The sequence below is a fragment of the Ochotona princeps genome, chromosome 14 (assembly GCF_030435755.1).
Source record: "Ochotona princeps isolate mOchPri1 chromosome 14, mOchPri1.hap1, whole genome shotgun sequence".
Lineage (NCBI taxonomy): Eukaryota > Metazoa > Chordata > Mammalia > Lagomorpha > Ochotonidae > Ochotona > Ochotona princeps.
Genome location: NC_080845.1, coordinates 38,503,558 through 38,518,854, shown reverse-complemented (window position 1 = coordinate 38,518,854; position 15,297 = coordinate 38,503,558). Strand labels below are relative to the sequence as shown.

The 15,297-nt window shown below is 36.8% G+C and overlaps 1 non-coding gene across 1 annotated transcript; it reads right to left on the bottom strand.

The window, feature by feature from the left end:
* Positions 1–13,976: 13,976 nt before the first annotated feature.
* On the bottom strand, positions 13,977–14,082 carry LOC118759954 (small nucleolar RNA U13). The gene has a single exon (XR_004996492.2). It is a non-coding gene; the product is annotated as a small nucleolar RNA U13 (small nucleolar RNA).
* Positions 14,083–15,297: the final 1,215 nt, after the last annotated feature.

Below are 15,297 nucleotides of genomic sequence, written 5' to 3'. Positions count from 1 at the left end.
CCTTCAATAATATGTTGAGGCATTTTAGTTTTTAATTATTATTTTAAAGTCAGATTTATGGAGTGAGGGAGAGATAAATATTTTGTATCTCCAGGTTTACTCGCCAGTTGGCCACAATATCCAGTGCTGGTGTAGGCCAAAGCCAGGAGCCAGGAACTTCTTGCAGCTCTTCCACAGCGGTGAGAGAGATTGAACTATGTGGGCCATTCCCTCTGCGTTTTCCCAGGCAATTAGCAGGAAGCTGGGTCAGAAGTGGAGCGGTCCATACACTAGCCAGTATCCATCTTGGTTGTGAGCATCAAAGATGGCAGATTTACCTGATAAGCCCCAAGGCATATTGGTTCTATATTTAATTTGTGTGGAATTTTTTTTTCTTGAAGTGATACTGAATTTTATAAAATCTCTCTTCTATAACTATTGACATAGTCATAGTATGACACATTTATTGATTTGTGTAAGTTGAATCCTGTTTGCATCTGTTAGATGTGTCCTAAGTGATCCTGGTGAATAATTTTCTTAATACAGTGTTGTATTTAATTTTCTTGTATTTTGATGAAGAATATCTTTTCTGCTCATCAAAAATATTGTCCTGGAGCTTTGTTTTCATATGTACCATTGTTTGGTTTTGATATTGAGGTATGGTTGACCTCACAAAACTAATTTTAAAGAATTCCATGCTCTTCTATTTTTAAAAATAATTTATGAAGTTCTGTGTTAATTCTTCTCTGAACATTTGGTAAAATACAGCAGTCATTATCATTACTGAGCACATGGGCTTTAATAATGATGGAAGTCAATAACTATGTGGCTAATACTCCTCATTTATAGAGAACATTTCCTGGGAGGTTTGCTTACATCTTACCTCTCTCTGAACCTACAAAACCCATTGTGTACAATAAAGTGTGAGATTAGTGAAATTTTAAAAATTTAGCTATAAAGTCATGTATTTTCATTCTTCCCTTTGATGGGAGACATTTTATTACTGATTGAGTCTGACTACTTATTAATGCTCACTTTTCCATTTCTTCATAATTCAATCCTGATAAAGTATCCATTTCCAGGTATTTCTGTTTCTTCAAGTTTATCAGACTGGTGATTCATAGTAATTGCTAACAATTGTTCGTTTTCTTGTTTATGAGGCCTGTCACATCTCTGTTTCAATCTCTAGTTTTGTGCAACTGAATCTTGTGTTTTCTGATTTATCTAGATCTTTTAAATCTTTTCAAGAAATCAATTCTACATTTCATTGATTTTTTTTTTTTTGGAAAATTTTTCATACCTATCACTTATTTGTGTACTTTTATTCTTTTTATTCTGCTGTCACAGATTTGTTTTTGCATTTCTAGTTCTTTGAGGTGAAATGATTAACTGTTCACTTAAGATATTTCTACTTTTTTAATGAAGGCATTGATTAGCTTTGAACTTTTTTTTCTAGTACTGCCTTAGGATAGGCAAGGATTTTTATGTTTCTCATTGCATTCATTTCAAGGAAGTTCTATATTTGTGTTTATTTGAAAGGTAAAGTAACAAGGGAGAGACAGAGATCCTCCACTGCTAGTTAGCTCCAAAAATGGCAACAAGGGCTAGGGCAGGGCAAGACCAAAGCCAGTAGCCAGGAAGTGCATGCAGAACTTCCTGTGTGAGAGAAGTCCAGGTATTTGGGCTGTCTTCCACTGTCTTCCCAGGTGCTTTAGCAGGAAGCTGGATTGAAGAGAAGCTGTCTGAATCTGGCCCTCTGATAAGGTATACCCATATCACCAGCACTAACTTAACCCACTGTGCCAAAACACAGGCAGGTCAACAGTTTTATATTTGTTACATGGTGTCTTCCTGTTCCATTGATTGTTCAGGAACATGTAATGTAATTTGTCTATCTATATAATTTTAAAAGTTTTCCTTGCCATCAATTTTTAATTTGATTGCATATGGTCAGAAAAGCTACTCGAGTCTGATTTCTATTGTCCTACATCTTTGAGATTTGTTTTTGTAAATCATCAAGCCGTCTGCCATGGAGAATATCCTATTTGCTATTGTGAAGAATCTGTATTCTTCAACAATTAGGTGGAATGCATTGTAAATATCTATTGTTAAAGGTAATGCTGTTCCCTTGGTTGATTTTCTCTGTGGGTTGTTTGTTCATTTCTGGAAGTAGGTGTGAATGCCCCTAGTATACTGTATTGGAGCCTATCCTTTTTCATCTACTAAATTTTGCTGTTTGTTGATGGGTGCTCTGACATTGAAAGGTTACATATTTAAAATTATCATTTCCTCTTGCTTACTCTAACCATTCATTAGTTTATAATGGCCATCTTGTTGTCTTTTTATTGGTTTTGATTTAAAATATATTTTCTCTTATGGACTAGGGCTTGGCTGGCCTTTTTGATGTTTCGTCTGCATGGAATATCTTGTTTTAAACTTTTAGTTACACTCTATTTGTGTCCTTACAGGCAAAATGAATATCCTGATGGCAGTATTTAATTTGGCCATGTTTTCTTATTCATTTGGTCATAGTAAAATACAGTCTGTTAGCAATATAGGTGATTATTGATATGAAAGAAAAGATACTGTTCCCACTTTTAAATTATTAATGTAGTTATATAAAGTGGATAAATTTAAAGTATATTACAATACAGATTTACCAATGCCTCCCTCTTCTTGCCTGACCTCCCCACGAGTCCTCCTCTTCCTCCTTCCCTCTTTTGTTTTTCTAGGTTTTGCAATAACATACTTTCATTTCCCCTTCAAAATTAAAGGTTTAACATTACATTAGGTAAAGATATAAACAATCAGCAAGTAGCATATACTAATAATGAACAAAAAATCAAACCAAAACAGACAAAAAAAAATCTGAATTCCTTGAGTGTATGAACAAAAGTAGTACACAATGATAAAATCCTAGACTGTCATTCTTGTAATTATAGATTACATTTTTATATTTGGTGCTTTATTTATAAAAGATTAGGGAAAACAAATCATATTTACCTTTTAGTAGCTGTCTTGTTTCACTAACCATTATAATTTCCAATTGCATCCATTTAGTTACAAAAGACAAGATTTCATTCTTGTAGCATGTTTTCTATTTTTATTTTAATTCATTCCTTTCTTACTTCTTCATTACAACCTTGATTTGTGACTAAGTATTTTTTTTAGTGGTGTACTTTGATTCCTTGATTTGCACTTTTTGTTAATGTATTATAGGTTTGTTTCATGGTTGACATGAGATTTTTAAAACATTTTTCAGGCCCAGCACGGCAATCTAGTGACTAAAGTCCTCGCCTTGCGCAGGCCAGGATCCCAAATGGGTACCATTTCTAATTCTGGTGACCCCACTTCCCATCCAGATCCTTGTCTGTGGCCTGCGGAAGCAGTCAAGTACAGCCCAAAGCCTTGGGACCCTATACCTGCACAGGAGACCCAGAAGTCCCTGGCTCCTGGTTTCAGATTGGTTCAGCGCCAGCCGTTGTGGCTGCTTGAGTAGTGAATCAGTGAATAGAAGATCTTCCTCTCTGTCTCTCCTCCTCTCTGTATATCTGAATTTCTGATAAAAATAAATAAATGTAAAAAAACCCCACCTTTTTTTGCTATAGCAATGTATTTGAAATGATAATTTAAAAATAAAGATCGGGATAGAGATGATCAAAAACAAAGAGATAAGATACTAATAAATACTTCCACACATGCATATCCACACTTTGAGTTTTTTGTTCAAATTTACCTCTTTTTCACACTTATTCTTTACACTAATGATAAAAATGGTTTACATACCCTATTTGCTTTATTAGAGGAATAATAATTTATTTGTATACTTTTTTTTTCTTTTCCTTTTTTTTTTAAAGATTTATTCATTTTTATTACAGCCAGATATACAGAGAGGAGGAAAGACAGAGAGGAAGATCTTCCATCCGATGATTCACTCCCCAAGTGAGCCGCAACAGGCCGGTGCGCGCCAGTCCGAAGCCGGGAACCAGGAACCTCTTCCGGGTCTCCCACGCGGGTGCAGTGTCCTAGTGCATTGGGCCGTCCTCAACCGCCTTCCCAGGCCACAAGCAGGGAGCTGGATGGGAAGTGGAGCTGCCGGGATTAGAACCGGCGCCCACATGGGATCCCGGGGCTTTCAAGGCGAGGAGTTTTAGCCGCTAGGCCACGCCGCCGGGCCCTAAATTTGTATACTTCTACCAGTGAGTTTTTTATCTTCTGATATTTTCCTTTTTTATTTATTTCTTCTGATTTTAAGATTTTTTTTTAACTTGAAAGGCAGAGTTACAGAGAGAAGGAAAGACAGAAAGAGAGATAATCTTCTATACGTTCACTTCCCAAATGGCCACAAGGGCCATAACTCTGCTGATCCAAATCCAGGAGCCTGGACGTTCCTGCACTTCTCTCAGGTGAAGGAAGCATCCCAAGGAGCTGAGTCATGTTCTGCTGATTTCCCAGAATATAGGCTGAGGGCTGGATCAGAAGTGAAGTAGCCCTGGCAGGATCCTAAACTCATATGCGTGCCAGCACCGCAGTTTGAAACTTAGCACATTACACAACAGCACAGATCCCTAAAACTTGACATATTTAAGTGGTATTTTTCATTCTTTTTAGAATCACTGAATTTCCTGCTTAAGGTTTCTAGTAAGATGTCTGTAGACAGGCAAATTGAAGCCCACTCATGTGTTACTTTCTTTATTCTGTTTGTGGCTTTTAGATCCTGTAACTATGTGTGCTTAAGCAGCGTGTCTTTGAGTTCAGATTGTTTTTCTGTTTGATTTATTTTTCTATTGATGCCTTATGTTATGTGTTTATATTTACTTAAAATATTCAATTGAAGGATTCTTGTTTCATTTTCTTTGATTAATTACATCTCTCTGTCAAATCTCTTTTACAATAATAAATCATCTGTTTTGATGTTTTCTGAGTTTCGTTAAAATGAACATTTTGGAGTCTTCATCCAGCTATTTGAAAAATTCCAGTTGCTGAATAGTTTATGACATCTAATTGTTTTTCTTCAGGTGTGATCATGGAAGTTCTTGCCACTTTTTGGTATGTATTACTTGTAGATTTAAAGATTAGCTATAGAAATCTTGCTTTGTTAGTAAATCTTCAGAAATCCTAACTGGTCTTTTTTTTTTCTGAGTCTAAGAATATTTCTGTTACTTCAGCACTAGGTAGAATCCTTGGTTGAGGTTTTCCTCAAGGTTACTATTGATGTGTTTACTGATTCCAGTCTACAATATCCACAAACTCAAATTTGCAGTTGCTTTCTTGTTCAGAATGAACAGGAGAAGGGCAGAAACATCCTGAGGAAAGCCACTTTCTAGGCCTGTGATCATCTTGTATTCCTTGCCTTTTTTCCAGCAATGCCAAATTGTTAGATCACATCAGAACAGCTTTCGGGTAGACCACAGCTCACCCTGAGTTATCTGTAGCCATCAAATTCCACTTGGGTCTGAAACAGGTCCAGAATATCTGCAGCCACTGATCAGGGAAGGAATGAAGAGCTGCTCAAGATTGGGTTTTATAGGCCTTGCATTAGGACAGCAAAGTAGTTGCATGGTCTTAACTATTTGTACAAGGTTGTCAGAAGGTTGATAATGGCAGCCCTTCCACACAGACAGGAACTAAATGGGTTACACCTGGGTGTCACAGCCACTGGAGTGCCCAGCAGGCACACCTGAGGCTAATAAACACACACCGAAACATATCAGTTGCACCAGAGTGCAGGTTTCCATACAATTCTAGAGGCTCAGTGCATGAGCACCAGCTGAGATGTAGAAACCTTTGTGTCTTAGCAGGCCAGGGGCCTCCGGATTCCAGGCTGAGCTGGGAGCTGTAGGCCTGGTTTTAAGCTCCAGCTTCTCCCCTCTCTAGAGCTGGATTTTTGTTTTTTAGGCGGGATTGGAGGAGGCACAGTGCAGGACACATGACTGCGGAGGCTCCAACCTCAGTTTGCAGGTATGTGTGTGGAAAGACTCAGGGACTCACTGTCGCACTGCATTTTACTGTGTGGGCTGGATAATGTAGTTCAATTCCCTCTCCCTGTCTCAAGCTGGATTTTTTTCTTCATTTCATATTCCTGGGAAGCTGGGAGAGGGGCTAAAACATGTGCCATATTCTGTATGTATTTTTTTTTTTACAACGAAATTGTATTTCTAGCCATTTTAAACTATGGTATCACTATACTCCATACCAGTATCTAAGCCATCTTTGCAGTTTCTCAGAATATATGAACTTTTTATCTATGGTAAAGACAAAATTATTTAGCACTTCGCCACAATGTAACTGATGAAACTTTGTTTAATATTTGATTTTGAAAGGTCTGTCTACTAAAAGGGAAGACATTTTTGTGAAAGTGGTTCATCCAGGAATACATTAACTCTCTTATTTTCTCTTTCATGATTTGCTATTTTTCTTACACCTGGAAACAAAGGATTAGAAGCTAGTTAAAAGGAAAAAACGTGAAATCAAGGATATATTCTTTGTATTATTATAGAAAATTGCAAAATTTGTTGTGTGTTTTCAACTCGAAGTTCTCTCTCTCAAAAAAAGGTAAAATGGTACATTTCCTTCAGTTGTAACAGTAAAAATAAGTGAACATCCTAGAAATATTTACTGTCTCTGCGTTTCGGTTTCCAATCCTCCCCACTCCATTTTAAGGAAAAAATATTTGGAAACTGAAAAATGCTCACTTGCAGTCTGTGGTTTAAGGTCAGTCATGTTATCTAGGTGAGGGTGTTACTGTGATTTTCAGCTTTTATTTGGGGTGGGCTAATTCTGTATGTCTTTTCCTATTGTATTTCTATAATCACTTAAGCCCTGTAGAGTTCTTCTTCCTTTATTTTTCTTTTTTTTCTTTTTGGCATAGCCCTCCCACCTGCCACGTGTTTGGTACATTAGCTGCTTGAGAGAACAGTAAACCAGCTATAAACAGGTCCTGAGGAGAAACTTCCATGTTGTAACAATTTAAGTCCTAATTGCTTTGCTTATGACTAACAGCATGTTTTCCCCCAACATGGAAATACCATTACTTTCTTGATACAAGTTTTGCTTTACTGCTTGTGACTCTATTGCCTAAGATTTCAAGATATTAGACCACTTTAAATATTCCACATGAAAGGAAAAAATAAGAAAAAGCACGATTGCCACTCAGTGCAGGTTATAGCTTGAAGCTGTACTAATTAGATGTGTTTTCCTGTGCTTACAGATTTTCATCTGTTGTGTTGCCTAGAGACAAGACATTTTATTCTAACATTTCTGTACATTGTTGTTGCTATTCAAATATACAATATGGATAACTCCATAAAGAGTAACATGTATTCTTATAAGTTTGAGCCTTAGGTTAAAAAAATTAAAAAAGAAAACAATGTGTAGAAGATCTGCAAACAGATTTTTAAATGAAATACAGAAGAGAATAAAGGGTTCAAGGAGATAGGACTGCGTTATAGCAGTAGATAAATATTTTTCATTAAACTTTCAAAACAACATCTGTTACATTCTTTAACGTTGTGAAGATTTTATTCTATTAAGTTTGGGCAGTTAATGGCTTTAAAAGTAATTTGCAATTTAAACTTGCCTCTATCTAGTGGCTAATTCATGACCAAGTCTTCATTAATTCTCAATTTTATTAACAGTCTCACTTTTAAAAGTGACAAAGTGGAATCATTCTCAAGAAATACTGTGGCCTATGGCTTTCGTGACTGCTTTCTTTTGCTACCTTTCCACTTGTTCTCCAGAAAAAAGAATATTTGGAAACTAAAGGACAATTGTTTTGTTCAAAAGTCTCTGTTTCCTTGCATGATCTTTTTCTAAATTTCCAGCTGATGGTAATCATTACATCTTCAGTTATTACGGCTTTACTCAAAAAGCCAGGCCCAGCCTAAGTTGTTTAGAGAATGCAGATCAAGGTATGAAAAATTTAGCTCCAGAGAGAGAGGGGTTGACAGTTGGTTTTGTTGCAAATGTACATATTGCTGGGGGAGATCATTTGAATTGAGGCTGGTGAAGCCATGGAGCATGGCTGTGTTGACTCAAATAGCCGGTTTCTGCTACAAATTCTTAATTGCTCAACTCCATGGTGATCAGCTGGTAGTCATAGGGCACTTCTCATGTCTGCAGCTGGTAACTGAAGTCAACAAGAGGGAGGGTGCACCAGGCTGGTTAAAAACTGACCATTCTGTTCTGATACCACCGATAACCACACCTTGATAGTCAATCTATTTTCTCCCTCCTTTTCTTCTTTGGTTTTCCCTGATTGTGCTGCATTTTCTCTTTACAAAGTGATCCATACCAGTTAAGTCATCTTAGCTGCTTGTTGCGACTTACCAGTAATTTGTAGTATATGTGTAGTTTAGTTCTAGAAGTTCAAGAAAATGTGCGCTATATTCTCATGCTATTTTTTTAACTGTTGAGAGTGTTCAAGTATATCTATTTCAAAAAAATCATGGAAAATCGATCAAAAGATACACCTATTTTGGTGAAAAAGCTTTTATATAATCAGTCTCCACTAATTGTGCGGAAAATGCACATCACTAAAAATTCTACATTTGGATTTCTGAATATTTTGCACCCAAAATAGTGTTCTTGTAATTCAAATTTTCATGAACATTTTGAGGTACTTTGTATTCATGAGATTTATTCTTTTCTTGTGTCTTGATCCCCTATTACAAATACCAGTTTCCTTTCAGAATTAGGAGTACATTATTTCACATTTGAAAAATGAAAAGGAAAAAAAGGACAGAATTTTATTTTAAATATAATATGTAATAACACCCTCTTTTTTTAAAGATTCATTTTATTTTTATTTGAAAGTCATATACAGAGAGGAGGAGAGATAAAGATCTTCTGTCCATTGATTCACTCGCCAAGTGGCCACAATAGCCAGAGCTGAGCCATTGTAAAGCTAAGAGCACAGAACCTCTTCCGGGTCTCCAACACGGGTGCAGTGTCCCAAGGTTTGGGCCGTCCTTGACTGCTTTCCCAGGCCACAAGCAGGAAGCTAGATGGGAAGTGGGGTCGCAGGGATTAGAATAGGCACCTGTATGTGATACCAGCGCACGCAAGGCGAGAACTTTAGGTGCTAGGCTACCACACTGGGCCCAATTGTCCCCTCTTGACACTATTTTTAGCTGAAGTAGCATGAAATTCAAATGAATGCCATATTTGTTTTGTAAAAGGATAATCTTACTACCCTTTAATATACCAAAAGTTGTTCAAATCAAGGGTTTAGTAAAGTTTTCAGTTAAACTAACCCCCAAAGACAATTACTGAAATCTAGTTCATGAAAACAATCTAACCTAATATTGCTATTTCTTTGGCACCTCACTTGTATTTGAAAAATTTATCAAAATTTTAAATTTGGCTTTCTGTGTGAATGATTCTTCTGCACAGTTTCTTTTAGGGTACTTTATCTTTTGTTTTTATTATTACAGTATTTTGGGCAACTTGATAATTGGATACATCAGAAAGCTTAATGTTTCTAACACCTGGAATTAGCTTAACTTTTTGGTTATTTCAGTATGTCATTTTCCTGAACCTTGAAAATGTTTGATAATCATCCCCTGGATGTTTTTCTATCATACTTAATGAATTGTCACAAGTATAGGACTTAAGGAACTTAATATAGTTCCTATAGATCAGAATGTATCAACACATAAAGAGGTTGTTCTGACTGGGATCTTGTTTTCTGTCTATGCAAGAGACAGAAATCTTCTAAAAACCTTTGTTTTGTTGGCAACATTGAAAGTCTTACACTTTCAGGGCTGAGTCTCGTATAGCCCTATTTCCCTGGTGGCTGTGAATCAAGAGGGTCTTTCAGCTTTTAATTGCTTCTTTCATTCCACAACGCATATCCTACCGCATCTTCAAATCTTTGTCGTATGCCAAATTTCTGCCTTTCTCTTTCTCTATCCACTCTGTTCTTTAAGCTGTCTTGGAAGCTGGTGTGGTGGTGCTGGCATTTATTATCACAACATTGGTTCTAATCCAGTTTCGTGCTAATGCTCTAGGAATGCAGCAGAAGATGGTCCAAATATTTTGGCCACTGCCACCCACACAGGAGAACTTAGCGAATTCCAGGACCCTAGCTTTGATCTGGCCTCAGCCCCACTTCTGTGATCATTTGGAGGAGTAAACCAGCAGGTGAAAGATCTTGTTTTATTTTTTTTTTTTAATCACTCAATCTTTCAAGGAAATAAAGGCGAATCTAAAAATGTTCTCTTCTTTCAAAGGCCTAATGAGAAGTTAGTCCCAACCAAATAGCCTCCACCAGGCTAAGCTTAGTTATGTTGTATAATGTAACACAAGAGAATAGCATTTTTAAGGTATCTTTAAAATGCCTTCCCTCTTCTTCCTGCTTATTTGAAGAATTACAGTCTGCAGAGAAAAGGTTTTCAGGTTACTAAAAATACATATTATGTGGCAAATGTGGATTTTAAAATTTTCTGCACCAAAAGAACTTTGTCTCTTAATTCTGGTTCCTTTAATCCTGGTTTTTAAGTATGCTCACATATATCCTAGACTCATGACCTTCCTTACAGTTCTTTGATGTATGTCCATTTTTAGTCTCCTTTCTCATAATTTAAATTCCTCTTGCAACTAACTATACTTCTTCCAATATGTGTGATTTCCTGTTAATTTCAGCTGTATGATTTCTCAAATACTGTAGCCTCATTTCCAGAAGTTGAGTGCCCTTGACTTTGTAATGTTTCCATTCTTTTACATTATTGACCATATGGAGAACAACTATAATTAGTGCTCTAAATCCTTGTCTGCTAATTCTAATACAGTATCTGTCCTGATTTGGTCTTGACTGATACCTCAGCCATTGTACTTTTTATTGTTATGCTTCTTTTAAAGTCTGATCATTTTTTCTTTGTTAATACGCAGTGTAGAAATTACTTTGTTATACCTGGATATTTTTGCATGTTTATGATTACTTAGATTTTTTGCCTTTTATCAGTTGTGTCTATTTTGTTGCAGAAGACAGGATTTTATTGCTTTTTATGGTTCTATATACTATAGTATATTCCCTAGTCATGAGTTGACGGGCATCTCAGTTATTTGAGATCTTGGTTATTGTGAATTGAGCTGCTGAAACATATATGGGTAGAGATAAATCCTTCAAATTGTCAGGAGTGGGATAGCTGAGTTATATGTTAAATCTATTTTCATATTTATGAGGAATCTCCATACTGTCTTCCATAGTTGTTGCCCTGGTTTATATTCCACCAACAGTAGATTGGGATTCACTTTTTGTGAGCATTTATTATCTTCTGATTTCTGTATGATAACTATTCTAACTGGAGTGAGGTGACACCTCATTTTGTTTATCTGCATTAACATGATGGCTAGTGATTGTGAGCACTTTTTTTCCAAGTGTCTGTTGGCTATTTGAATTAAGTATTTTGAAAAATCCTTGTTCATGTCCTGAAGTGTGTTTTGTTTTTGAGTTTCTGGAGTGCTTTATAGAATAGATATTAATCCTTTATCAGTTGCATACTTTGTAAATATCTCCTCCCTTTCTTTTGGATGCCTCTCTATTTTGTTGGCTTCCTTGTCAGTGAAGAAGTGTGATATAACCCAATTTTGTATAATTTGGCTTTTATTGCCTCTGGTTCTAGAAGCTCTTCTGAATCCTTGCCTGTGCCAATATCTTGCAGAGTTTCCCTGATGTTTTCCTCTGGTAATTTGATGATATCAGGTCATAGATTTAAATTTTGCATTGATTTTTGTACCAGGTGTAATGTAGAGACTTTATTTTATGCTGCTGCACCCAGAGATCAATTTTCCCAGCCCCATTTGTTGAAGAGAGTGCACTCTTTCCAGGGATTGATTTTAGCTCATTTGTAAATATTAGCTGTCTATTGATGTGTGAATTGATTCCGGAGTTTATTTCTGTTACATTGGTATGCATTTCTTTTTGTGCCAGTGCTAGCCTGTCATGACTATTACTGCTCAGTAGTATGTACAGAAATCTGGTATTGTGATTCCTCCAGCTTTAGTTTGTGTATTTTAAGATAGGTTTAGCTATTCAGAGTCTCTTGTGATTTTTTAGCATGATTTTTTCTACACCTAAGAACAGTGTTATTTTCCCTGAAATCAAGCCAAATTTGTAAATTAATTGGGGTAGTATGGACAATTTGATGATAACCTTATAGCCTATGGACATGGTAAGTTCTCCCATTCTTTGTGTTTTTTTCTTTCCTTTCTTCTTCCTTTCTCTCTCCATCCTCATTCTCGTTTTTATTTTCTCTTTCTTTTTGTATTTATTTGAAAGAGTTACAGAGAATGAAAGTGAGCAGAGTTTCCCTTCTACTGGCTTACTCTCCAGAGTAAACAAGGCCCAACCCAAGAAGCTTCTTCTGAATTTCCTGTGTGGGTGTAAAGGCCCAAGCACTTGGCCCATGTTCCACCTCTATCTCAGATGTCTTATCAGGAACCTGGGTTAGAAGTGGATCAGCAAGGACTCAAACTGCAGCCCAATGGAATGCTAGTGGCTTTACCTTTTATGACCTAATACTAGTCCCTGCTCCTTTTTCTAATGTTTTGTAATTCTTGCTGTAGATATGTCACATCCTTGGTTAGATTAATTCCATGGTGTATTAATATCCTTTGTAGCTGTTGTGAATGGGGCTGATTTTGTGAGCTTTTTCTCAGCCACAGCATTGTCTGTGTATTCAAAAACTATTGATTTTTTTTTAAAGATTTATTCATTTTATTACAGCCAGATATACAGAGAGGAGGAGAGACAGAGAGGAGGATCTTCCATCCGATGATTCACTCCCCAAGTGAGCCGCAACGGGCCGATGCGCGCCGATCCGAAGCCGGGAACCTGGAACCTCTTCCGGGTCTCCCACACGGGTGCAGTGTCCCAGTGCATTGGGTCGTCCTCGACTGCTTTCCCAGGCCACAAGCAGGGAGCTGGATGGGAAGTGGAGCTGCCGGGATTAGAACCGGCGTCCATATGGGATCCCAGGGCTTTCAAGGCGAGGACGTTAGCTGCTAGGCCATGCCGCCGGGCCCAAAAGCTATTGCTTTTTGTGTGTTGATTGTATAGCCTGTAGCATCATGAAACTCTGAGACCCGTAGTCTCTTAGTGGAATTTTTTAGTTCCCCTTAAACTGGATCATGTCATCTGTAATCAGGGATAGTTTATTTTCCTCCACTCCAGTTAATATCCCTTTGGTATTTTTTCCCTGATGTCTCTGGCTGAAACTTCCAGAAATGTACTGAATGAATAATGAAAGTGGACATCTGATTTCAGATTTTAGTGAAAATGCTTCCAACTTTCCCCCATTCAGTTTGTTTCTGGCTGTGGGTTTGTCATATTTGCTTTGACAGTGTTAAGGAATATTCCTTCTATATCCAAATAGCTTAGGGTTTTATGAAGGAACAATACAGCAGAACTTGCTGGAAAAGTTAAATATGTAGCTATTAAATATATAGCAATTAAATATACAGCTATGTCAAAACATTTAGACCAATAGAAAAAGTGTAAAAGACAATACATATTTGGTAGAACAGTCAAAATGCAGAGAAGATGCCTAGACTGAGTCCTTGATTCCCAAACATCTCCAAGAGAATGAGCTAGTAACTTGGGAAACTCTTCCTCTCTCCCAAATAATAATAATAATAATAATAATAATAATAATAATAATAATAAAGTTAAAGGATTGTGTCAGTGTGATGGCACAATAGGTTAATCCCCCGTAGCATGCCCTAGCAGCCAACATAGGTTCTGGTTCATTTCCCAGCTGTTCCACTTCCACATTTCCTGCTTATGGCCTAGGAAAGCAGTGGAGGATAGACCAAGTCCTTGGGCCTCTGCACTCAGATAGGAGACCTGGAAAAAGCTCCTGGTTCCCGGATTCAGGTTGGCTCAGCTCCAACCATTGTGGCCATTTGGGCAGTAAAATAGCAGATGAACAACCTTTCTCTCTTGGTCTTCAGTTCTTTCTGCACATCTTCCTTTTTTTTCTTTTTCACATAAGACAAGTGATGCAAGTAATATGCTGACATAACAAGGTTTGGAGGGAGGCACATGTCACATAACCGTGTATTAACCCAATCATCATACTTAAATAAATCTTTTAAAAAGTTAATGATCAGATTCAGTAGTGAAAGCTAAAGGACAAAATGGGAAGTTAATTGCACCTAGAATATTAGCTGATTTTAAGGAGATAATATATATCAGGTCTGAAGTAGCCTTACTTATTTGACTGATAGAAAGTTTATTTCTCAAAACAAAACAATAGTATCAAATGGCCAGTGCTTAGCTTAGCTATTAAGACACCAATTGATATACCCTCATCCCAAATTAGAGCACTTGGATTTGCATCCTGCCATTTGCTTCTGATTCCAGATTCCTGCAAATGTAGAACCTGAGAGGCAACAGTGATGGAACAAGTAATTGGGTTTTTGCCACCCACATGAGAAACCTGGATTAAGGTCCGATACTGGCTTTGATCTGTCCTAACCCAAGCCATTGCAGGGAATTGAGGGAGAGCAGCTGAAATCATAGGTGGTAGAGGTTCCTCTCCCTTTAAATAAATAATAATTAAAAAACAAAAATGTCAAGAGGAAAGCAATGCTCTGCTAGCCTTAATTTTGGCTAAGTTGTCATGGAATCCAAAACTTTCCTCCGTACTTTCAGCTCACATCAAATTCATTCGAGGACTATAAACTTCATCTGTAAGATAAACCGATTTTGAGTATCTACTGGCAGCTTTAGAATGATTTCCCATAAACTGCATTTTTAAAATTTTCTAATATTTTAATATGACCATATTCAGTACTTTAATTGTAGAAATAATTTCAAAATATTGTATTGTAGTATAATGTAAAAATTGTGGTTTAAAACAACTTTAATTGATCATGATACTTCTTTACATCTAAAAAATGTGTCTAATTGGCATGGCAGTAAGAATTTGAGCCTGTACTGGCAATATCTACCTAAGTTTTTACTATGAGCAAAGATAAACTACTCTGTATTTATGCTTCTATTTGTGGGTTTATGGCATTTCTATGCACTCTTAACTCGAAGTGCCATCAAGTTTCATTGGATGTGTTCAATAAGTAATTGTTCCAATTGTTCCTTAATAAAGATGTCTTGTATGCCATTTATTAGCCTGTCACTTGAGTGATCTAATGGTGGCATTCACTAATTGTTGCCAGAGCCAATTGGTAGAGCTTTAATAACCGTTTGTTAAATGACAATGAATTAGATTTCCATAATACCCATTTACATTTTCTTGCTACATCAGTTTTATTCTCCTTCCAATAATCTTAAGGTCAGTGGACTTATTTTTCAGGAGC